The sequence below is a fragment of the Taudactylus pleione genome, unplaced genomic scaffold (assembly GCF_031769625.1).
Source record: "Taudactylus pleione unplaced genomic scaffold, aTauple2 ptg000610l, whole genome shotgun sequence".
NCBI classification, from domain to species: domain Eukaryota; kingdom Metazoa; phylum Chordata; class Amphibia; order Anura; family Myobatrachidae; genus Taudactylus; species Taudactylus pleione.
In genome coordinates this window covers 880,453-906,979 of record NW_028285012.1, presented here as the reverse complement: position 1 = coordinate 906,979, position 26,527 = coordinate 880,453, and positions in this window count along the sequence as shown.

The following is a 26,527-nucleotide window of genomic DNA, read 5'->3' as shown; positions in this document are numbered from 1 at the left end:
ATAAGTGAGATCACAGACACACACCCGGGAGGTTGTTACGATTAGTGTTAAAAGGGAGACGTAGGCACCAAGTGCTATACGGAAAGGGACACCCTAACGGAGTCCACTTATGTAACCTACAACCAGCGTGGTTTTACAAGGACGTTTTTTTGAACTGAGCCTAATATTGCCAGCTCAATCAACTCTAGAGCAACTGGCCATGGGTACACGTAGGTATAGCTCTACCCTACGGAAAGAGGCACCCTAAAGGAGCCATCTGATTTCACCTAGTAAGTGCCATACCAACAGGAACTATTGCCCATACTGTTGCTGTTTTTTATTACAACATCTTCATTTTTTATAATAAATACAATTTATTTAGACATACATTAACTCCGTTTGCCTCTCTTTTCCAAATTTCTCCTATATGCTGAACACTTAGTATTCAATGATAGGTACAGGTCACATATTGATTTAAGCCATCACTCTTTAGGTTAGCGCTGGACACAAACCCCCCCCCTCTTTTTTCTGATACTTACCTACGAGTCTGGACAACTCGTGTGCCCAGCAGTTCCCGTTATCCAAGTGAGAAACGCTATAGCGCTAGTGCCTAATACCCCATAGAATTTGAATAGGTATCCTGGAAGACAAAAGATTCACGTTCGCAGAAGGCAAGTGTTTTGTGCAGAATAAAAGGACTGTAGTAGCAACAGCAACCCAGTGCTAGCAACTATACATCCTAGATGCAGAGGAGTGTTATGCAATTGCTGCCTTAATCTATGGAGCTGTGGCATAGGTGGCTAGGTCACCTGGGGTATGGAAATGTCCATAAACTACTTGATGGGATAGTGACAGAGATAGATGTGAACATTTTAGAGAGCTTTATAAAGGGTAAGCAAACCTGTTGTCCCTTTCCGAAGTCAGCAATCAGAACTGAGGCACCGCTAGCATTGGTGCATACAGACGTGTGGTGTGATGGAGGTAGTATTCATAAGTGGATACCACTATTTCCTGACATTCATCGATGACATCATGAGAATGACACACGTTTACTTCATTAAAGCTAAAAGTACAGTGAGAACAAAATTAGTAGACTACAAGAGTTTGATGGAGACTCAAATGGGTCATAAACAGAAGATCTTGAGACTGACAATGGCGAGGAATATGAGAACAAAAGTGTAGCTGTCTTCTGAAGAAATATACCACAGAGAACCAACTAACCAACATGCCAGAACAAATGGTGTTAGCAAGCGGGCCAACCACACAATTGTTCACCATAGTATATTGGAAAAACTGCATGCCCACAGTAACTGTGAAAGGCAAAACCCCACTAGAGGTGTAGTACAGAAGAAAGCAAAGCATCAATCATCTCTAAGTCTTTGGGCACAGAGCATATACACCCATCTCTAATTAATCTGGATCTCAAGTCAGCCAACACTACCATGCTTGGATACTGCCAAAAAAATAAAGGATACAGACTATGGGACAGAATTGAGTGCCTGATGCAGCAAGGAACGCACGGATGCAGATGCACGCATCCGTCCGCTGCGAGAATATGCTAATCAATTCATACCCACGGAGACCGCAGCACAAGATGCAGATGCCCAGCCCCATACTATGCTGCCCATCTCCCTTTACTCACAGCCTGATCAGCACGCAAGATAGTGTAAACATCGATAACATTGAGAACCATCGGACCCATCAGCATAACAGTGGTTGACCTGACCAGCCATAGGATTTTGGCCGCTTCCTGTGTACAGCTTATGGTATGACTGTGTATGCCACCGCACTGCCTTAAATATGCACGCCCCTATAATGGAGTTATAATGCCTGCGTTCACCTGACCAACCCCTGTCACCACCCACAAATGGCACTACCTATCAATCAATATCAGAGGGGTCTGTGTACACACTGCATGTAGTCTGCGTACCCTAACCCGGTCGCACTGACTAGTTTGCGCACGCTCAGTGCAATGCATACGCATGCGCAGTGCAAAAACAATGGACGAGTGCCTGTGTCTCTCCTGTGCGTTCCTTGCTGAATCAGGCCCTGATATCATTGGATGACAATGATACATGGACTGATGTTAACAGGCTGAGCCCCAGTAAGACAGTCCAAGTGGGTCTTTTATAAAAAGCTAAATACAGACAGAACTATTGCCCGATATAAAGCCGTCCTTGTTGCTAAAGGACAAAAAAATATACACAAAAATCTGAGACTGACTAAGGGAAAATCTTCCCGTCTGGTATAGTACATTAATTTTATCATTGCCATATCTGCCATGCATGATTTACTGCTGTACCAGTTAGACTTCGACTCAGTTTTCTCATATGCAGAAATGGTTGAGGAAATGTATATTAAACCTCCTAAACATTACAATGAAGACATGTTCCAAGAAGGAAAGTCTGCTATGGTTAAATGAGACTTTGCACAATTTAAGTCTTTTTAGCCAAGATGAGACGATCATCATTGAGTGTGACAATAAGGGTGCAATAGACTTGTTCTATAGGAAGGTCCAAGCACATTGCTATTAGATATCACTTTATCTGTGAATTAGTGGAGGAAAGATCTATCAGCAGGAGCTATATATCAAGCAAAGATAATGCCACTGATATGCTAACAAATGGACTGACATCACAATTGCAAAATGTGTTCCTGAGAAAGTGTTGAATGTTGATATGTTTCACCCCAAAATGTTACAGGTGGGCATTGCTGACAAATGCTTAAGTAATGTGTAATATTTTTATGTGACCTGAGGCAGTCCTGAGGGGGGAAGGGGGTGTTGGAGTGGGCACTTGCACTGTCTCCTCCTATACTGTGATGTTATGGTGGGATGACATCACTGCCATGCTAGTGAGCATGCACAAACTCTTGGCCTGATTCAGACCTGCTCGCAAGCGCTGTGCGCTCGCAAGTGGGTCGATGGTGCCCAAGTGCACATGCGCACGACGGCGGTGGCTCCATCGTGCGCATGCGCGAGGCCCAAATAATGATGGCCAAGCTGTCATTATGGATCTCGCACCAAAGGGAGCGTGCTGGCGATGTTGATTGACAACACACCCCCTTTGGTGGGCGTGCCGGGGGCGTGGCTGCCCAGACGGAGGCGTTCCCATGGGAACGCCTACCGTCTGGGTCCGGCCCCACTGACATCACTAGTGATGTCAGTGGGAGTGCTTTTGGCTCTGATAGAGCCAAAAGCACTCCTGCGCTTGCGGCAGCGAGACCCTACCGCAGGGTCTCGTCGAAAGCCCGGTGGTCGCGATGGTCTTGACCATCGCGACCATCATTTTGGCCACTCGCTATAGCTGTGGGTGGTCACCCACAGCTATGCGAGCGGCCAGGAGGCCGCTCCAAAAAGGAGTAGGGACGGCCCTGATTCAGAGCGAGTGCTCTGTCAGAGCGTCCGGCTCTGAATCAGGGCCTCTGTTCTCACCACTGTCTATCGTGCCACATTACTGCATGGACATGGAGTACTTATCTCCTCTGTAGAGACTGGCTATTGTTGCCGTTACCTACTACCATTACTGCTGTTACTGCTGTTAACCTTGTGCCTACTGTTATTACTGCTGCCACCACTGTTAACCCTATGTACACCGCTGTTACCAAATAAGCACACAATCCTGGTTAAGGACATGTGTGGACTAACATTCATTTCACTTTCCGCTGACAGCTATTCTAACCAAACAAGTTCTACAAGAGATGAGGCAGCAACAGCTCAACCTCGCTTCTGTATAGTCAGACACTGCTTGCAGAACTGGGGGTGGGGCCACACCACAGGCAGTAAGTTGCACAAAAAGAGAGCTAATAGAGGTATGCCTCTGACTATAGGGGGCATGCCTTGAGCACTGATAGACACTTTGGATGTATCATGTGACCAGGAAGTACACTGCAGTGTTTAGAGATCGTAACTATTCGATTAGATTCGATTTTGAATAGTGATTTGATGTTCGATTTTGCCTGCACATGTACAAATTGAACACCAAATCCCACTCGAAATCGAAACTTCAAATCCCCAAATAAATGTTCGATTTGACATTCGATTTTGCCTTTGGTAAATCTCCAAATGCAAAATAGAATGAAAATCAAATGTCAAATCACAGTAACATCAAAATCGAACATTAGTAAATATACCCCCTAGACCGGGGAATTTTTTGTTGATTGGTAGAGTTGCCAAAGTTTTCTGATCAATAGAGCTACTAGCGTGTCGGCATCCCGGTGGTCAAGATGCTTGCGGTCAGAAACCTTGCGTCGGAATCCCAAAAGCAGTCGGAATCTTGGCTCCAGAATCCCGACCGCTGACACCACTAGGGTTAGGGTAGGGGTTAGGCTGCCGGGGGAGGGCTAGTGTTAGCTTGCATGGGGGTGGGTTAGGGTTAGGCTGTAGTGAGGGGAGAGTTGCGGTTAGGTTGCAGGAAAATATGGTTAGGGTACTTACCTGCATGCGTCAGTATTCATACAGCTGGCATCCCGACTGCTGAGATCCCGTATGCAACCAATGTACTTGGTGCTTACTGTAGGCTTCCTGTTGCGTATCCCCCTGGTAATAGCATATTTATAGCACAAGACTAGCTATATTGGTAGTGCTGGGGTGAATGTAGAAACCATTCTTTCTAGGGTCAAGTCCATTGACATGCAATTCACTAGCATTAAAACACTAGTAAATGCATGTAATAAATGTCAGTGAGTATGAGACCTAAGACTTTACAATGTTCGTGTGTTGCGGTGACTGTGGCAGGGGCTCAACTACATAAAAAGCTTGAGGAGAATTTGAAAGATAGAGTCCATTGTCTTCTGACAGGTCAGTAATAAAGGATTCGTAAGATTAATCTGAGCTGGCAAACAAGAAATCACATTGTGAGCTGGAACGTGTTCAAATCTTTCCCAGAACCTCATCTTTAGTGTATAGCACCATTTTATTACTACATAGTTACATTAACAGTCTGTAAACTATGAGGGACGAGTACTTCATTTAGACAGAGGCTAAACCAGCACTATGCAAAATGCACGTACGTAAAAAATAGTGAGGACACAAAGTCAAAAGGAAAGTAAAGTGCATTTCATAGAGAGAGGCAGTTACGGGATATAGTATGCAGACGTATACAGTTTACTACACATACTCCGGCTTCCCTGAGGCGGTGTGTCCAGTTATTCAGCTGTATTTTTTTGTGTGTTACTGGACAATGGGCATGGTTCCGATGTTTGAAAAGCGTTTGAAGGCACATAAACAAACATATAACGTCATGTATCTCTATCAACATTTCAGTAACACAATAGCTTTATTGAAAATGTAAGAAACCTATAGGGCAGTTTCAATAACATTTATCAGCCATTTACAGTAGGCTGATGGTACTTGCACCTCCATAGGTAGTGAGCAGAATCCAGGGACGTGCAGTCAGGGAAGGCAGAGCCTCCCCTGTCATACTCCCTCTCCTATCATAATCCCTGTCATGCTCCAGAGGTTTGATATAAAAACTGTCTTCATACATGTGTGCCTCCCCAGCCATTGACCTCAACGCACGTCACTGGCAGAATCAGCCTTCCATGAGGTAACACACAAAGCTGTCAGAAGCCACTCTGTCGGCCTCCACGCATAAATGAATCTTTCCCAATAATTCAGTAGTATTGAGAATGTAAAATAAACACTGGCCTATCAACATAAGCACAATTCATATTATAACATATATATATATATATATATATATATATATATATATGGATAAGGAGAGGGGCAAAGTACAGCTAAATGCAAATTATTCCTATGTGAAGCACATTCAAGTATACGGTATATAGCACAGCTGAAAATGCAATACAGGTTGAGTCTCCCATATCCAAATATTCCGAAATACGGAATATTCCGAAATACGGAATAATTTTGGCATGACTGAGATAATGAAACCTTTGATTTTTGATGGTACAATGTACACAAACTTTCTCTAAGGTTCAAATTATTCAAAATATTGTATACAATTACCTTCAGTCTGTGTGTATAAGGTGTATATGAAACGTAATGAATTTCATGTATGTACACAAACTTTGCTTGAGCTACAAAAATATTGAAAATATTGTATAAAATGAACTGCAGGCTGTGTGTATAAGGTGTATATAACACACAAATGCATTCTGTGTGTATATTTGGGTCCCATTTCCAAGATATTTCATTCTGATATGCAAATATTCCAAAATACGGAATATTCCGTTATCTAAAATACCCCTGGTCCCAAGCATTTTGGATATGGGAGACTCAACCTGTACAAAAACAAACTAATCTATCTGGAGCATCAAAAATACAGTACAGTGTTATAGATATTGGGCCCCCAATCATCCCACTTTTTTCCATGTTATATTGTGTTGCAAGCACTTAATATATACAGCATGTGGAATATGGGACAAATAATGTATTTCTAATGTGTACGGTCAGGGCTATCACACTGTTTATTGCTTCAATAAAAACAGAAGTTTTTGGGACAATAATATGTGCTCTAATCGATATCTCTCCTGTGTCTCAAACTCATATCCACTGTGTCTCTTTGCATAATTCCCTTTCCTGTGTCTCTTAACCTCATCCCCTCCCCCTGTGTGTCTCAGCCTCACCCCCAACCCATGTCTCTCAGTCTCATCCCCTCCCCATGTGTCTTTGCCACATCCACTAAAACAGTGTGTCTCAGCCTCATTCCCCCTGTGTCTCTCAGTCTCATCACCCTCCTGTGTCTCTCAGCCTCATCCCCTCCCCTGTGTCTCTCAGCCTCATCCCCTCCCCTGTGTCTCTCAGTCTCATCCCCTCCCCATGTGTCTTTGCCACATCCACTAAAACAGTGTGTCTCAGCCTCATCCCCCCTGTGTCTCTCAGTCTCATCCCCCTCCTGTGTCTCTCAGCCTCATCCCCTCCCCTGTGTTTCTCAGTCTCATACCCTCCCCTGTGTCTCTCAGTCTCATCCCCCCCTGTGTCTCTCAGCCTCATCCCCTCCCTTGTGTTTCTCAGTCTCATATCCTCCCCTGTGTCTCCCAGCCTCATCCTCCTCCCTCGTGTCTTTTCAGACTCACCCCCCCCCAGCACAAGAAAATACATTATTTTTCTGACTGCCAGGCTCCCTCTCTTTCTGCCTGTGTCCTTCTGAATATAGCAGCAGCACAGGCAAGGGGAACACATGAACTGGGCTCCCAAGATTCCTGGGGGTCCAGGGCCCTTTTAAATCTCAGGGCCTGGTACCCCCTTGAACCTCCTATCGCCAGGCCTGGGTGGGATGTGTGCAGAATGGCTTATTAATATAGGTTGGTAAAGTTGCCATCCTTGGCATAAAGAATTATATAAAAACTGGTGGATGAGAGACTTTGCAGTATTCGGTCCAGATGCTACATTCAGGGCCATTGAGAGTTCTGACGGGCCTGGGAGGGGGCATGGCCAAATCCAGGAGGCATGATTACACCCCCACCCAGATAAAATGTGAGAAACTCCTATGCGCGGCTCCGCAAAGCGGGGTGGCTCCAGGGGAGGTGGGGCATTGCACTGTAACGATTCTCTCTGCCCACTACCGCTGGCCCCTGTGCACATGTGATGTACAACTATTTGTGGGACTGCTGCCCACTCATATTGTGGAAGAAGAACAAGCATGACTTCAAAGAGCTGCCGACTTTCTCTTTTCGCCCCCCCCCCTTCATTGAACATGGTATCTCTATAAGGCATTTGTGATGGGTATTTAATTTTTTGGCTTTTTGTGAAGGACTCTTCTGTTGGTAAAAAAAATTATGGGTCTATGTACTAAGCAGTGATAAGTGACAGAGTGAAAAGTGATAAGTCTGTGATAAGGTGCCAGCCAGTCAGCTCCCAACTGTCATTTTTCAAACACAGCCTGTGAGATGACAGTTGGGAGCTGATTGGCTGGCACTTATCACAGACTTATCACTGTTCACTCTGTCTCTTATCACTGCTTAGAACATAGACCCCTAAATGTTTAATTGTAAACTGTTCCTCCAAACCTATATGGAAACTTTTAAGGTGTTTTTATGGAGTGATTTTAATTTGAATGCCAGAACAGCTGTACCAAATTGTAAAAAATTTGCTCATTGCTTGTTGCTTTTTTTTAGTAAAAGTTAAACATAAGTTCACAAACGTGTAGAAAATGTGGAAAATGTTGGCTTCCCTGTTGTGTTTGAGCATATACCCCTCATTTTGATTTCCTTTTCTTCTTATGTTCTATTTATATTTGCTTTTTCTGTATACTTTATGTTGTTTTGTTTTATGCCAGGGATAATTTGGTAAAAAGTCGAACACAAGTATGTTGCTAAAAACATGGGCAATTTCTACTAACCTAATTAGTAAATTTCGCTGTGGTTTTGGGAATTCTTAGAAATTCTTTATCTCAATTCTGGAGATAAAGGGATAAGACTGACCAAGGAGTCTGTTTACCAATTAATATTTGCAGGATATCTCCCCAAAACACCAATTTTCAAGGGGTACCTGCAAATATTAAGTATCCTCAAATCATGATTCGGCAAGTGTATCTTACGGAGATATCTGCTGCGATCCCCACGTTTTGGATCGCAAAATCAGTCCCCATAGAAACCTATGGAGGCTGAATTTACCGATGTCCGATTGGTGACGCCGTCTCCAGATGGCGTTGTAGCTTATGAGTTACACTCCACATAAAGTACCAGGAGAGGGGTCCGTAGAATCTGACTACACATGCGTGAATGGAGTCATTGCGCAGCTCCATTCTTCCAAATATTACTGGGAAGATGGCGTTGTGAAGGAGGAGGGACCCTCTTGCTCGAGCAAGGTGAGATGTCTGGTTGGGCGTCTTACCCGCTGCTCAGATGAAGGGGTCTACTGCACATGGGCCCCCTCGGATGTTAATACGCCCCTGATATTTATATAATCATAGTGATTAAAATAATTACAATAAACTGCATGAATAATTTGCTCCCATATTAATGTGTTAGTTTCAAACCTTGGAGAGATGTAATGAAGAAGTTGCACAAAGCAAACAATCAGCTCCTAGCTATCATTTATCTAGCACAGAGATAAAGTGAACAGAGATAAAGTACCAGCCAATCAGCTCCTAACTGCCACGTCACAGGCTGGAATGAAAAATGACAGGAGTTGATTAGTTGGTACTTTATATCCGCTCACCATATCTCCATCCAAGGCTTAGTAAATAGACCCAGGGCAAGATGCAGGAAGGGGAGAAATGCGGTCAAACCCCCAAAATGCGGGTTTGACTGCATTTCTCATAAGCACCAAGCCGCTTGGTTGCGGTGGGTAACGCCATCTTCCTGATGGCATTACCCATAGAAGCCTATGGGCTTCTCTCTGCAGAGTGCTGATAGAGGGATCCAATCAGGTCCTTCCCAGCACCCCCCACCCCCCATGCGCAGAAGGACGCCGGAAGGGCTTCCGGGTCATAGACCCGGAGTCCCTCCATCACAAAGGGACGCTCTCAGCGACAGAGCAGTCCTTTGTGGGGATCGTCTTGCATCCCTCCCCAGACTTTAAAATAACATTTACAAGCTGTTTGGTTGCTATGGGAAACTTCTCCACTTTCTCTAGAAAGTTTGCTACAACCTCCTCTTAATGTAATAATTTCCTTGTATAGTGATGATGATATCTTTTAAGTTTTGTTCCCATTTTAAAAATGGCCGCGGGTGAACTCCTTCCCATTTAGGACACTGGTTAAGTCCGGAGGGTATAGCCGCCAGTACACTTCCTGTATTCATCATGCGCTCCATCTGTTTGTGGAGGATGGCGTTCACCCTGTTATTTCTGGCCATTTGTGCGTTCCACCTTGAGCTGCAAAGACAGATGAGGCAGGTGGACGACTAATTCCAGTAAAGTATGTCCCGGCTAATTACTGCGGTGGAGCTTCATATTTAGACAATCTTCCCTTATAAATAGGAATAGGGATGCTTTCTAGGTGGAAGTTCCAAATAGCCCGGAATTCCTAGAGATCACCAGTATTTTAATGAATTACTCTCATTTGTTGATTTCCTGTTAGGTTTGAGTTGTCATGGTAACGTGAAACCCTTTGAAATTTTTAAGATTGTTTCTTTAAGATTATAATATGTTTTTTATTGAGAATATCAAATATTGTATACACTGGTAACCTGATGTATTATGAACCCATTTTGAGCGTTATTGTAAATGATATTGCACTTTATAACTGATTGCATTAAGTTGCTGAGGTCATTTCCTCTCTCAAATGATTGGCTGTTCCATCCTTAAATATGGGGCCTTTTCATACTCTAGGCATGTCTTGAAGGCCCAATTGGGGCCGAAACACGTTGACCAGCTAAGAGTGTGAACAGCCTTTTCTCTACCTCATGAATTCTAGGTATGATCGACTAATTTTTTTCATCTTTACCTGAATGAAAAGAATTGTTATTTTTTAATAATTTTTAACTGTTTATGTTTGGGTTGTCTTTTGTATTTTATTGGACATTGTGATGTACATTTGACCCATAGTGATCTTACTTTGTTTTTTAGAATAAAAAAAAAGTATATTATCCTTTTCCCTGAATGTCCCGTTTGTTTTGGATCTTTTTGATTAAGCTTTTTTGGTATTATTTACCTTGGTCTCACTTTTGGACTATTTACAGAGGGAGGAAGTGTCGGTGGTGATTAATAAGAAGTATATAAAGATACTGAGATATGCTTCAAAAGAACTACACCTTCAAATAATGCATGCTGACTCAAAGCTATCTTTATATGTTTGAATTTTTCTGCACTTATAGTGAGTGCGGTATGTTCTATCAATACCTCTGGGGCCACTTTATATATACGGGTCACTTATGGCTGATACTGTATAACTTGGTGATAAAGATACCTTTATATGCTGTGCACTACGTTTGGAAGTGTGAGTTGATGTACGTTGATTGTTTCGCACCTGTTTTCATTTTGGGCATAGGAAGATATAAGTTAATTACTTTATGGAAAGGAAGAAAAACTGTACTACACATATATCTATTTATTTCTCTTGCGTGACTTTTTCACATTTGAGTTGAGAAGATTAAGAGGAAACTCGACCAACGCATCATCTGCGATCATCAATAGAAGGGATGTATCATTATGTATTTCTTGTTTACAGACTTGCCCAACTTATCAGTCCCATGATTTTCTGTTGTATGGATGCCGTATTCAATTAGCTGCGAAAAGTGCCGCTTGGAGAAAAGTTTTCTTCGATTTGCACTTTTCGCCTGTTTTCCATAGTAATCTCCATGTTCACTTCCCCGGAGTTTGCGCCTAGGCGAAAACTCCATAGGTGAAAACTCCATAGATGAAAATCAGGCAAAAAAGTTTCTCTAGCAAAAGGCAGGAGAATAGAACCCTTTGGACACCCCCTAATGACTAATAAAATGTCATTTTTGGGGTGAAAATGAAAAAAATTGTTGGGAAATGGAAAAAAAAAGTGGGAAGGCCTGGTACTTTGGCGGGCTATATGGATGGGACAGGTGTTTTTGGGATTGCACAAGGCTGCAGCAGGTGCATTTTTTAGATTTTTTAAATCTTCATTTTAGAGACATCAAAATATACTAGTACCCATTTTCAGGTACCCCAAATTTAACGACGGTATTTATTTTTCAGAAAAAAACATCATTGCTTTCTATCATTTTTCCACACATATGCAAATATGCCTATTACAGCAACAAAATAGGTTCACTAAATACTTTTATTAGGGCTACTACTACCAGGGGCGTTTCTAGAGAGGAGGGGGCCCGTGTGCAGTCTCCGACACGGGCCCCCTCCACTCCGCCCGGCTGCTGGCAGCGCACTGAGCTGTGCGCGCCCAGTGCCAGAGTTATAGACTCTGAGCACTAGAGTGTGCCCAGAGTCTATGGTGTATGCACAGTGCACCGGGAAAATACAATTTTCCCTGTACTGCGCATACCGTCTGGGGCCGGCCCCACTGACATCACTAGTGATGTCAGTGGGAGTGATTTTGGCTCTGATCACTCCAGGACTTGCGGCAGCGAGACACTACCACAAGGTCTCGTCGCAAGCCCGTTGGTCGCGATGGTCTTGACCATCGCGACCATCATCATGGACGCTCGCAAGGGGCCAAGGTCCAAGGGGCCGCTCCAATTCCCGGCCCTGATTCAGAGCGAGCGCTCTGGTCAGAGCGTCTGGTTCTGAATCAGGCCCTATATTCCCTATCACATGCTCACATACATACACACTAGGGTTAATTTATGTTGGGACCCAATTAACCTACCTGTATATTTTTGTAGTGTTGGAGGAAGCCGGAGTACCCGGAGGAAACCCACGCAAGCACAGGGAGAATATACAAACTCCACACAGGTAGGGCCATGGTGGGAATCGAACTCATTACCTCAGTGCTGTGAGGCAGTAACGCTAACCATTACACCGTCTGTGCTGCCTATCCACATTCGCCTATCCACGTTTTCGCATGTTTTAAAATTGAATAGGGCGAAAAGCGGGGACGCGCATGGAGAAAACATTGTGTCAAAATGGGCGAATGAGGTGAATTCAGTCCGCTTTTCGCCAGATGGCATTTTTCGCGGCTAATTGAATTCGGCCCTAAGGTGTTTACAATATTCATTAGTAGCAGAGAACAAATCTACCTATAACGTGTACATATGACAGGCAGTCACGGACAGTCACACGACCAGTGTAGAGATTAAAGTGATTACAAGACAAGGTATGTTAGGAGATAGGAATCATTCTGTAATGACGGTTGTTATCGCTCAATCGCTAGGTTTAATCGCCTAGTGGATGGGCAGCATAAAGGTGGGTACACACCTGACACCTGACAGATATATCTGCAGATGATGGTCATTCATACACACTGAACGGCCATCATCTGCTTGTGCTCTTGGCTCCCGGCGGCCGGGGGGCTGGGACACAGCGGCTGGTGGGCTGGTTGGGGTCCCACCCCCCTCCCCGCGGCTGCCGCTGTGTGTGTACGGGCGGTCCGCAGACCGCCCGTACACACCTGCCGATGGACAGATATATCTGCAGACATATCTGTCCATTGGCTGTGCAGCAGAGCCAATGCGATATGTCGGTGAATGCCGACGTTCACCGACATATCGCGGGTACACACTGCCTGAAGGGCAGCAGATACATTGGCCGTTGTGCTCCCTCCCTGAGGGTGTGAGATGGTAGGGAAAATCTTTATTTTAAGGTAAAAATGTTGGGACACAGTGCAGAACCCCTTAGACAGCCCCTCTTAATGACTGATTAGGCATTTAGAAGTTTTTAATTAGCTTCATTGGCTCAATAATTACATGTCATTTTTGGGTGTTTAAAAAATGGCCTCAAACCAGCTCCTGCCCTCTTACCTGTGAGGGGCTGCCGCTGCTGCTGGACTGGATCAGGGTCCCTGCTCAGTGAATCTGGCAGGCGCCGAGACTGGCGCATGCGCATAACACCAGCTTCTCACGGCTGCATTGGTTGCAGCCCCGTGAAGTCCTGTAGAGCTGTCCGAAAGGCAGAGCAGCGGCTTCCACTAGAAGCCGCTCTCTGCTGATCGTAGCCTAGACTGGCAGTCCCAGGGGGAGGAGACACCTCCCCCTGGCTGCCTGTCTTCAGCATGACTGGCAGGTGGCGCTTCCAATGGGAAAGCCACCTCCAGTCACAGTGGAGCCAGTGCAGTCACGACCTGCACTGACTACACTGAAGTGGCTGATTTTACTAGGGGGGCTGCAGCCTCGCAGCCCCTAGGTAAAATCCACCACTGCCTCAAACTACCCCCAAATCAACTTTTTCGAGTTTAGACACCCCAAATTTAATTGCAGCATTATTTTAATGGAAATATAATAGCTTTTTACATTTTTTTTTAGATTTTTTCAAAAAACTTAAAGTGGCTTCAAATTACTCCAAAATCATCCTATTTCATACTTTTTTTTGTGCATTTTTTCATTTCATTCGTTTGAGATTGACCATAAAAGTTTGCTTTTCACCATTTTTTTATTTATTTTTTTTTTAAAATGCACAAAGCAGCCATTTGATACCATTTAAAATCCTCCAGTACTTTGCCCGCTAACAGCCTTCTATACGGTCCTGCTAATGAAATTATCAATTTTTGGGGGTCCAGGATAGTTTCCCCATTTTGTCATGCACTTCTCCCACGTCACATGCTACAGGGAATTTGCACACCCACCCCACGAGTAGCGCAAGTTGGCATTTCTAATTAGATTGCATGATTCTTGGGAGCAAGCATTTCGTGCAAAGTGTGTGAGTTTTATGGGACAAACTCGCACTTGCAAACTAATTGGATTAACCCCCAAAAATGATATTGTAAAATGAGAGCACAGTCCCATGTATTGCCTGAAATCTTACCGCAATTATATCTATACACAGGGCTATTTTTCTGCAAAAATAGGTTCAGGACCTGTGGGTGGAGCTTCTGGTGGTGGAGCTATAGAAAAACAATTATATATTATATATATATATATATATATATATATATATATAGTATGTAGAAAAGAAGGCACTCTAAAGGGACTTTAAAATTAAACTAATCTTATGGAAAATACATTTTGGCCCAGGTCATTACATCATAGTTGATGAGAGGTTTAGGAACTGAGGGCCTGATTCAGAGCCGAATGCTCTGACCAGAGCGCTCGCTCTGAATCAGGGCCCTCCTCCATGAAAATGGAGCGTCCTCCTGGACGCTTGCATAGCTGTGGGTGACCACCAACAGCTTATGCGAGCGTCCATGATGATGGTCGCGATGATCAAGACCATCGTGACCATCGGGCTTGCGACGGAGACCCTGCAGTAGGGTCTCCCTGCCGCAAGCCCTGGAGTGATTTTGGCTCTATCAGAGCCAAAATCACTCCCACTGACATCACTAGTGATGTCAGTGGGGCCGGCTTCAGACGGTAGGCGTTCCCATGGGAACGCCTCCGTCTGGCAGCCACGCCCCCGGCACGCACACCAAAGGGGGCGTGCTGTCAGTCACCATCGACAGCACGCCCCCTTTGGTGCGACACCCGGAACGACGGAGAGCCCGTCGCTATCCGGGTCTCGCGCATGCGCACGACGGAGCTCCCTACGTCGTGTGCATGAGCAGTGGGGCAACATCAACTCGCTTGCGAGCGTCCTGCGCTCACGAGTGGGTCTGAATGACCCCCTGAGGCCCTGATTCAGAGCCGGACGCTCTGATTCAGGGCCGTCCCTGCTCCTTTATGGAGCGGCCTCCTGGTCAAGACCATCGCGACCATCGGGCTTGCGACGAGACCCTGCGGTAGGGTCTTGCTGCCGCAAGCCCAGGAGTGCTTTTGGGTCAGAATCAGGCCCTGAGCGCCTGATTCAGAGATGGACGCTAATGCAATAATCACGCAGATCGAGCGATTGTTTGCCATTGCGCATGCTTATGCACCGCACCACACGTGCGTAGTGACCGCATTGCAATTACGGATGCACAGAGGATCCCATCAGACAGGTTGTCAGCGTTTGGGGGTGGTAATGGAGAGCGGTCAAAAAAACGCAGGCGTGCCTGTCCATTTAAACGCACTTACAGGGGCGTGCGTAAATTAGCCACTGCTATTGCATACGCAGCTCTGCGTGGCAGTAGACCTCCCAAGGCAGCGGCAGGTCAGACTTGTCGCAAGGGTAAGATGGCCGCTGATGTGCGTCGATGTTACCGATATTTACACTGGTATGCATCGTCACTCGCAGGTAAGAAGGCAGCAGTGGCCCTCTCTATGCTGGGGTGATCCCAGAAGACATTTGCATATTTTCACTGCTGCGTTGTTTATGGAATCGCAGCTGCGATCGCATTAACGTCCGTCTCTGAATCAGGCCCTGAGTTCCTGCTGAAAAATAGCACTGTCTGTACATATGGGTCTCATTGTCATCTGTTGCCACTGTAATGTCCACCTTCTTAGCTTTCTATAGAAATTAAGTCTGGGGTCTAACATTTCACCATCTTCATTAGGGTTCTTGTCAATGTTTTCTACATCTTCCATCCTATTGATATACTTGTCCTAGTGTGAAGTGCAGCACAATCTAGATCTCAGTCACCTCTATTCTCGTTCTGCTCCCTAATGTCTGTGCTGGCTTCTTCATCAAGTTTGATATTGCATACAGTAGCTTTGATCTCTGGGTCTTCAGTCCATCGGTTTTCTTCTATCCAGGCCTAGGAGATACTGGCTTCACATATGACACATTCAATCTAGGCTTTTTGCTATTAGGGAAGTTTTCCAAAAGAATTCCTCCAATGTCCAACTCACATTTCATACTGACATTTTTCTCATTTTAAACATTTTGGAGCAAAATCATCAAACATTCGTGGAGAATTTGCCCATAGCAAGCACGCAGTCATTTTATAGGCTGGGCTAGATAAATGATAGCTAGAAGCTGATTGGTTGCTTTGGCAACTACTCCACTTTATCTCTCTTGAAGGTTTGATACATCTCGCCTTGTACTGAAAGTTTCATAGCACTGATTCTATTCATCGTCCCCTTGGCTGCACAATGGATGATCCCAAATGGAGTATAAGGGAGTTACCAACCTTGACTGATAGATGGTACCTGCCAGTGGTGTCTTGGCCACACCTGAGTATCACCCTCGGAGGGGGTGACACCAAAATGCTGGCTCCTCTGCAGTGACAGGAGCTGGGTGCTGCCGTGTGACATTCTCCTGCAGCACCCGGCTCCTGTCATAGAAGAGGAGCCGACAGTGCTGATAGCCCAGTCTCCGGGGGCAGCCCAGCATCTCCAGTGATGCTGGGCTGCCCCCGGAGTGAAGTAATCGGGATCCCCTGCAAGGCCACGCCCCTTTATTTTAGACCACTCCCCGTTTCAGAAGCACCTCCGGTGAGCATGGATAGCCAGAGAGAGTGCGCACCAGGTGTCACCAGACCTGGTAACACCTCTGGTACCTGCACAAACAAATGATTCCTTATCTACACTGTCATCCTTACATTCATTAGGACAGAGCAGCACTGGTGTATCTATAATGGGTGCAGACCCTACACCCATTTCTTCAATACTTACCTCTCTGGAGTCCCGTGTTGGCAAGCAGCACTGCACAAATCACAGGAAAAATGGCGCAGCGGCCATTCTCCCGGCATTTTGCCAATGCGCAGTAGGAATATCACTGGAAAAATGGCTGCCGCGCCATTCCCTTGGAGACCGGCGCATGCGCAGTAGATTCTGGCACAGCGCTAGGGTATACTAGTGCTCAGAGTCTACTGCGCTGCTAGAGAGGAGGGGCCCGTGTGCAGTCTCCGTCCAGGGCCCCATCCTCTCTACCCTATCTCTTAATATCACCAGAGCAGCTGTGGCAAAAACAGTTCCATTTACATAAGCTGCCTCAGAGTGAGATATACTTAATTACATATCATCACGTGTCGTCTCTCTTTAATTTTCCATACCACAAACACACTACACCTTAATGCACTCGAAACGTTTGATCTCTTTCAACATCTGCCAGACACCTCTCCGCCTCCTGACTCACTCATAGACTCAGCGAAGCATCTCAAGTCATGGATGATTACCAAGGAGTGAAGCTAAATCCAGTTCTTCAATAAACTGCAACCAATTAACAGATGGATTAATGTTTCATTGATTTTCCTGGATGATGAAAAAAAAGTGTAAAACAAATTCAAGCTTAAAATAAATACATATATTTAATCTTGTTTTATACTGTTACACACATGATTTTTCAGGATCTGTTAGCAGTGGTGGAACTAGCAAATAACGGGCCCATGTGCAAACATTTGCTCTGTCCCTCATGCTGATTTATTTACTTATTTATTCATATATGTATTTTGGGAAAAAGGAAGGGTGGGGGGGATTTTCCTCCTGAAAGACAAGTGCAACTAGTATCCTGGAAAATGCTATTGTGCATCTATTTAATGACTATATTTATTTATATACTGTTACTTCTATAACGCTTAATGAGTGCCTTTGCCACTATTACAAAGGTCACAATAACATAGGGCCACTTAGGGACAAATTCATTTAGGGGCGAGACAAGCAAAAATCCTGCACCCATGGAGTTTGCCTGTAGGTGCGGGATTTTTGCTATACAATTAGGAGCAGGGTTTTTGATATTTCGAGTGCCGTGAGGTTTTTTTTTTGCGCACCTCCAGAGCACGACCAATTTTTCCTAAAATCCACAATTTTAGGAAAAATGGTCGGGGGAAATGTCCTTAAAAACTTTATTTTAGTGTAGATGAATAGGCCCCTAGGTGTGATAAATAGCGGCCTAGGTGTGATAAATAGCAGCCAAGGGGGTCTATTTACTAAGCAGTGTTAGGAGACAGAGTGAAAGGAGATAAGGTGCCAGCCAAACAGCTCCTGTCATTTTTCAAACACAGCCTGTGAGATGGCAGTTAGGAGCTGATTGGCTGGCACCTTATCTCATTTCACTTTGTCTCCTAACACTGCTTAGTAAATAGTCCCCTAGGTGTGATAAATAGCGGCCTAGGGGACCTATTCATCAACACTAAAATAACGTTTTTAAGGACATTTTCCTTAAATAACGTTATTTTGGTATTCATGTAGCCACTTAGCACAGGAGATATCACAGATATCTCCTTGCTAAGTTCCCCTGCGTTCATTTCCACACTCCCCATACATTAGTATGGGAATGTGGAAATTGTGGTACTCATCAAATTCCGAAAATTATCAATTTTCGGAATTTGATGCAGTTACTATTAGCCACTGTGAGGTGGCGAATAGCAGGTGAAACTTACCTGTATCCGCGTGTGCAGGTCCCCCGACGAGTCCCTCCGGCGCTCTGCTCCGTCCTCAGGCTTCGGAGGCTGGTCTGTCATGTGTGCTCCCCAGCAGAGCACAAGAAAGTTTAGACAAAAAAAAAAGTTTTTTTTTTTTTCTAATCTGTCATGTGGTCTGCTGGGAAACCACATGACAGACCAGCAGGACGGAGCCGGAGGCTGCTGCGCGGACAGGTAAGTCGGGGGGGGGGAGGTCGGGGGGGGGGGTCGGGGGGAGTACACAAACTTAACGCATCTGTAGGCAGTGCTGCGCATGCGCTGGTTTTACAGATGTAACAGCGCATGCGCAGCACTGTTTCCAGATGCGATAAGGTAGTGTAGGCAGGGAAAAGTATCTATTTCCCAAAAAGCTGTCATCGCAAAAATGACAGCTTTTCGGAATAGATACTTATGGAGAGGTGGAATGATGAATTCCACCTATAATTAGGTAGAACTCCATGCGAGTTCTAAAGCTAATTATCTCCAGAGAATTTTTAGGTTTAATGAATAGGCCCCTAGGTGTGTAAATTACAACAAAAGGAAGAGTTCCAACAGTGCTCTACTAGGGACCAATAATTCCTTAAAATGTAATTCTTTATTTATTAGCCTACATTTTCTACCCATGTTTTGTAGTAAAATATTTAAAAGCATACTGTATAGATAAAGATAGTGCGAGTCAGAAAAGAGATTATAACAATTATTTTGCACTGCTCCACTTACAGTATATTACTTGTGATTTATTTCCTTCTATTATCCAGATCCTGTTTACATCTAGGTCTGGTTTTCACTGCCTCTTGCCTGCAGATATTTAAAGGGCCGTCCACGAAACATCTCCGAAGTGATTTATATTATAGAGTACACTTTGCATCTGGTTATTTTGAAACCCAAAATGTTTCCCTTTCCCCTCTATGTGTATGCTTGTGCCCTAAATCTGTCGGTACTCTGCTTGAGTGATTTTGTTTCTTTTTATTGAATCATGTTCCATCAGCTTTTTTCCTGTCCTTGTTTGTATCCTTTATAATGCTGGGTGTCTATGTCATATGTTTAGCAGGAGGCTAATTTACACTTTCCGATAAACAGGAATAATTTTCTGTGCAATGTGCACCAGATTGCTTTGTTTAAAACCTGCTGTGATTGTTACAAACCTCAAATGGTGACACTCTGTTAGGCAACTGGGAACCCAATAATACTCCCAACAATTTTTGCAAAATGTACAGTAGCTTATAGGCAACAACAGGTAAATGCCATCTTCAGATGACATCAGCCGGGGGGGGGGGGGGGGGGGTCAAAGTGAAATGCTTAGCATTCCACAACTTGGTAAATCTGACAGCTTCCCTATGGAAACCTATGGGGCTGCGGCTGCAGTTGGATTTGGAGAGACTGCGGCAGATATGTAGAGGTCTGCTGCACTTCCTCCATGGTACATTTGGGGCGCTACTTACTAATTGCGTGTATCCCCCGAAAATGTATGTTTTCTGTGAATATCCTGCACATATTATTTGATAAATAGGCCCCGAAGAGAGTCAGTAGCAGCCTGCAAACTGTGACTGTAAAGATTGCTGTAGTGTACACCTATGTGATGTTATTTTGTCTTGGTGGAGGGGGGGTGGGATCTAGACATGATTAGTTTCCCAGTTGTAAGCAAGGAAGTTAGTTTTATGGCGAGTAAGGATAAGTCCGCCTGTGTGTACTTTTCTTAAATTATATTCAAATGTTTCTTGGGCTGCCTGTCTACCTTAAGCACTTGGGGACTGAGTTGAGGGCAAGTCAGACTGTTCCTGCATTGCGTACAAAGAGCTTATTGAGCATTTTTGTCCGTGGGACCTTTCTTTGGCACAAAAGATACATCTGAAAACTGTCACATTTACACCGACTGTCCACAGTCTTCAATACTGACAGCACAGCTTCGCTAACCAGTGCCAGTGTGAGAACGTTCCACTACAGCCCAGTTTCGCCCTTTCAGACTCCAGCAGAGATGTGACTGAAACGCGTACATATGACTCTACATCACCTGTACTTGCATACGCTTGGTCCTGGAGCATGCACAGCGTGAAAGAATTAAACAAATGCTCCACAAACAGCATATGCTCCGCTGTGAATCAGCCCCTTGGCTGGATATTATCTAGCAGAGTGATTCTAACAATACCTATTTAGTAAAATAGTAGTGTCCTCTCTCTTTATTGGACAGGCATTGCATGCAAGTATTCCACTACACATAGATTATTTGGAACTGAAAACCTGCTTTCCACTACTTTCAAGAATATGTCTTTATACGTCATTGCTCCCATCTGCACTTCATTGACAAACCAATAATCAATAAAGTTAAATTGTATATTTTTCTCTTAAACTGCGCACAGCATTACAGTTGGTGTTTTTTATTCATTGTCTCAAAAGTCTTCAGAATTCTTCCCCGTTATCTTCACCTTTAAAGATGTTTGTATTCTGTATTCATTACTGACGCCTCCTGTACTGGCTTTCACTTGAGGAATGTTAGTGACGCCTAATACTATTTTGGGACAGCAAGATTACACTTTATGAGGGTCACTTAAAGAGCAGTGTACCAAATTCCTGTGTGTGGATGTGTGAGAATATAAATTTCCTAGCTCTAATAAACTCATATTCCCCAAATCCACTTACAGGTCTCATTCAACACTAATACATTTATTAATATATATGTTGTTTTTCTGTGCACGCACACCTATATATGTATCCAAACGATTTTCCAACTTGAAAACCATTTTAAATGGTTAACTAAACAGTATGAACTACACACAAATGATTTGTGTTATTCTCACACACATGTATACATCAGATACATTTTAGGAACTTTTTTTAAGTCTCCACTTTTATAGAATCACAGTGAATTTATAGGCTGGGTTCTGGTTCCGTCCACAAAATGTCTGTTATATGATATTGCGATTCTGTATATCAATCAAGAGTGGCATATTAATTCGTTAGATGTTGTTCACTGTATTCTTTGTTTTTGTGTAAAGTATCACCAGGAAAAATGTAAGATAAACCTAATATTGTGTCTTTAAGGAGACTAAGATAAGACCTATGTGATTTTACATCAGTAAAAATAGCAAGTTTTATTTTTTTATTATTATGATTATTATTATTATTATTATTATTATTATTATTATTATTATTAATAATAATAATAATGATAATAAATTATTTTAAAACTGAAGGTGTATTTTCCAAATAATTCTGTGTTGTGCAGTGGCAATGCACGAGACTCAGGTCTTTAGACTGAAAAGGGAAAATCCCCTGTTGCTCCCCATTAGTGGAGTAAGCGCATTCGGACCTGCCTTCGCAGAAGCTAGGGGTGCCCCCTTGACACCCCTGACCCCCACAGTTTATTGGCCCCTTAGGAGGTAAATATCTACACACCCATCTCTGCGTCCAGGCTCAGATTTTGCCCCTCCCAGAGTTCAGACAATAACGTCAGGTAGAGGGCTGCCCACAAAGACATCAAACAAACCCCACAAAATCCATACAAGGTACAAAAACATAAAAAAGTGCTAAGCGCAGTGATGAAATAAACAGTGCCTACAAGGCTAAGGCAAAGGAATAAAGACTGTTGCAGAGATTGCTCGTTCATAGTGCTTTTACACCGTGCTCCTAGTTCATTTTCAAGCACCCCTAGGTCCTAGGGCTCTAAGCAACTGGGGCTTCTGGTATCAACAAACATAGCCCTGGGGCTGAGACTAGATCCTCCTTATCAGAACAGATACTACAAGTTGGGCCTGATTCAGAGATGCACGCAGTGTCGTCACACAGAAGCGTCCAATGTTTTTTGTCCGCGCATGCGTCCAAGTCGCACCGCGCATATGCCCTGATGGTTACTTCAGGGAGACGCTGAGAGAATTTGAACACAATAGCCCCGGATTTCAATGGATGTTCCAGGGAGATAACAGGGGGGGTGGTTAGGCAGACAGGGGCGTGTCACTGACAGCAACAGCGTTTTTTGTCTCAGCAGCGCAGACACAGGAATCCACGTTCAGATGGAGAAATTGCCTCTGCCACAGGGCTGGTGCTGGCTTCAATGGTGCCAGCGATGGTGTGTCTAAAGGCATACTGAGACGTATTAGGACTGCAGCCAGCGGACGTCTCAGTAGGAAGATCATAGGTCGCGGCATTAGCATAAAGATAGATGTGGCTGCGTGCGTCTCTCTGTATCAGGCCCAGTATCTTAGCTAGAAGGTTGAGAAGTGATGAGTTAGAGTGAGTTTGAACACTGTAATCAGTTTGCCTGGTATCCAGAACACAAACACTGTGTTTCAAATTAAGGCCCAGATTTATCAAGAAGAGATATTCTTGTTATCACTCATTACTAATCTTAAATGGTGCTTCAGGAAATCAGCTCCTAACTGTCATGTGTATGAGCGATGTGGTTGGAGCACCATATAAGACTAGTAACAAGTGATAACAAGAGTATCTCTCGTTGGTAAATCTGGGCCTGAGGGGCCTATTCATCATCACTTAATTTTTACAAAAGCAGGTGAAAATATAAATTTACACCTACAATTGCTAAAAATTAAGTAATCGGGTCATTCATCAAGGAGGTAAAGCAGGAGATATCACAGATATCTTCTACTCACCTTCCTCTTGCGGAATGTTCCGCTGTCCCCATACACTAGTATCACAGATATCTTCTACTCACCTTCCTCTTGCGGAATGTTCCGCTGTCCCCATACACTAGTATCACAGATATCTTCTACTTACCTTCCTCTTGCGGAATGTTCCGCTGTCCCCATACACTAGTATCACAGATATCTTCTACTTACCTTCCTCTTGCGGAATGTTCCGCTGTCCTCATACACTAGTATCACAGTTATCTTCTACTCACCTTTGTCTTGCGGAATGTTCCGCTGTCCCCATACACTAGTATCACAGATATCTTCTACTTACCTTTCTCTTGCGGAACGTTCCGCTGTCCCCATACACTAGTATCACAGATATCTTCTACTTACCTTCCTCTTGCGGAATGTTCTGCTGTCCCCATACACTAGTATCACAGATATCTTCTACTTACCTTCCTCTTGCAGAATATTCCGCTGTCCCTATACACTAGTATCACAGATATCTTCTACTCACCTTCTTCTTGCGGAATGTCCCGCTGTCCCCATACACTAGTATCACAGATATCTTCTACTCACCTTCCTCTTGCGGAATGTTCCGCTGTCCCCATACACTAGTATCACAGATATCTTCTACTCACCTTCCTGTTGCGGAATGTTCCGCTGTCTCCATACACTAGTATCACAGATATTTTCTACTTACCTTTCTCTTGCGGAATGTTCCGCTGTCCCCATACACTAGTATCACAGATATCTTCTACTTACCTTCCTCTTGCAGAATATTCCGCTGTCCCTATACACTAGTATGGGGACAGAATTCATCAAGCTCCAAAAATATAATATTTGTGGAGCTTGACTGCGGGAGCATTCGCCATCTTCAGATGGCGAATGCTCCTGCTCCGGGCTCCCAACCCGCTCCTTCCCTATGGGAAGAAGGTCCAGGTTGCAAAGGGGGATCCCTCTGCTCAGGTCCGGCTCCTTCCGCCAGACATCGGGGCTCTTGTGCGCATGCGTGACCTGAAGGTCGCGCATGCGCAGTCCCGTCAGGAGCAGTGAAAATATTCACTGTTCCGAAAATGAGCAGTGAAAATTTCGCATCAGCTGTCACCACCAGCTACGATGAATTGCTCCGGCAGCTGCGATGAGTTGGAATGTTAATTATCTGGGTCTGTTCGGACCCCGATAATTAACATCATGAATAGGCCCCTAAGTTAGAAGGAAATTCTAAAGTTCAGTTGTGTCACATAGTAGTGACTACCAGACCTCAGTACACTGTCTTTCCTGGTAAAAGTGGGCCGATCTTCCCCACCACAATAAGAGCTCTTTACTCTTTCTACAACAAAAAGCAGAGACAGCACCAAAAGGGGTTAAAACTTGCAACTTTCCTGTTCTGAATGAATTTCCAAGTCTTTTGACTTTCCAGCAGTATTCAAATGCATTGTTTGTGATTGGCTGAGAGTCAAAAATGCAGGTCAATTAGAGAAGGAGCTAAGCCCTATAAAAGCCCCAGACAAGTAACATCATTTCAATTGAGTCTTTAAGAGATCAAGAAGAAGCAGGATTTTGTTGTTTGTCAGCTTTTCAGGATTCACCTCCAAGAAGTATCACATGTCTATGCACGAAAGACATATTTTATGTAACACTGAGGGGTCTATTTATAAAAGTGGGAAATTTCATTTCTGCCATTTTAATTTTTTGCCAAAATTGATGTTAACAATGCTTTTGTCTCTTTGTAACCCTACCCTGGAATCTATTTGTCGGACACTGCCAGATCATTATGCTGCCCTTTGTTTCTGCAGAAAGCTGATAATGAAATAAATTAAGGAGGAAAATCTAGCCAGTTTATGTAAGTGAAGAATGTGAATTAATCCTGAAGATTGTAGTGGAAATTTTCTCCTGACCAGGCCAAGTGTTATCCATTATTTCCTATGGCGAAAGTACTCACTGAAGTCAGAGGGCCTCATTTACGATGCAGCGGAGCACGTATATATATAGGGCCTGATTCACTACGGATTGCTATTCTGCTTATACGCACGCAACGCAGTTGCTAATATCAGCGGTGATATGTAAATGTTTGCATTCGCATTGCGTTCGCAGAAGAACATTAGGACGCCCACTTCCTCTTACTCACATCTGTATACTAGGGAAACATAGCGAAACAATCGGTAACATCGAGTAACATCGGACTCATATGCACAGTTAAGGCATATCAGACCTCATTCAGGAATATCTTACTTCATTGCACAGTATGAGGCCTCAGGCTGCGTATGGTATAGCAGTGGCTAAATTATGCATGCCCATGCAACGACGTTGAAACACACTGGCACGCCTGTGTTTGCCCATCTTCCCCGTCACCACCCACACGGCACTTCCTGTCAATCACTCTGTCATGGGTCTGCGTATCCTCTCCGATCGCAGTCCCGATCGCAGTGGCTAGTTCACGCACGCGCACTACGATGCAAATGCATGCTCAGTACGCAACAATCGGCCAATTGCGTGCTTATAAGCAACTGCGTTTCTTGCTGAATCAGGCCCATAGTTTGCTTAGAACACTTCGAGGTGCAAACCTCCTCTGGAATAGCCTCTGTAAACTAGGAGCGCATCTACATGTCTCCCAACATCGTATGTCGGTATCCCGGGACTAGAGGTGTGGCAATGGCCTTTGAGGGGGTGGTGCTTCCCCCGTGGTGTGTGCATGGCACAGAAAAGTGATAGGCTCCGCCTTTTCCGCTGCTGATTTCCCTTCAGTAACCCGGTAATTTGCTGCGTGCAGGAGTGGCAGGTGCACATGGTACCCATAAACAGCTGCTCTGCTATGCAGAACACCAATGGACAGACATACCCAGGCTCAGATTGGGCCGCTGGGAGTCAGGGAAATCCCCAGTTGGCCCCACGATTCGTAGTCATGCCCTCTACCGCGGGAGGGCGGGGCCTACAGTGACAGTGTCACTATTACTATAGAAGGGGGCAACCTGCAGTGCAGCTGCTTGCCAGGCAGTCATCAAGACTTTTGACTGACCCGGTCGGCAGCTACACGCAGAGAATCAAAGCACTGTACTACTGGGAAATAAATCCCATGAGAGCATGTGCTGAGCTCTGATTGGAGGAGCTCATCACATGCTCCTCTGACCCATGGAGATTAGCAGCGCAGCCTCAAGGGAGTGAGTCATTGTGAAGTTGTGTCAGCTGCTCTGCCAGCTGACTGAGGTGGCTGTGACTTCTTATGAGTACACTGTGGTATAATGTGGGGGCACTACAATTTGGCATAATGTTAGGTCTCTG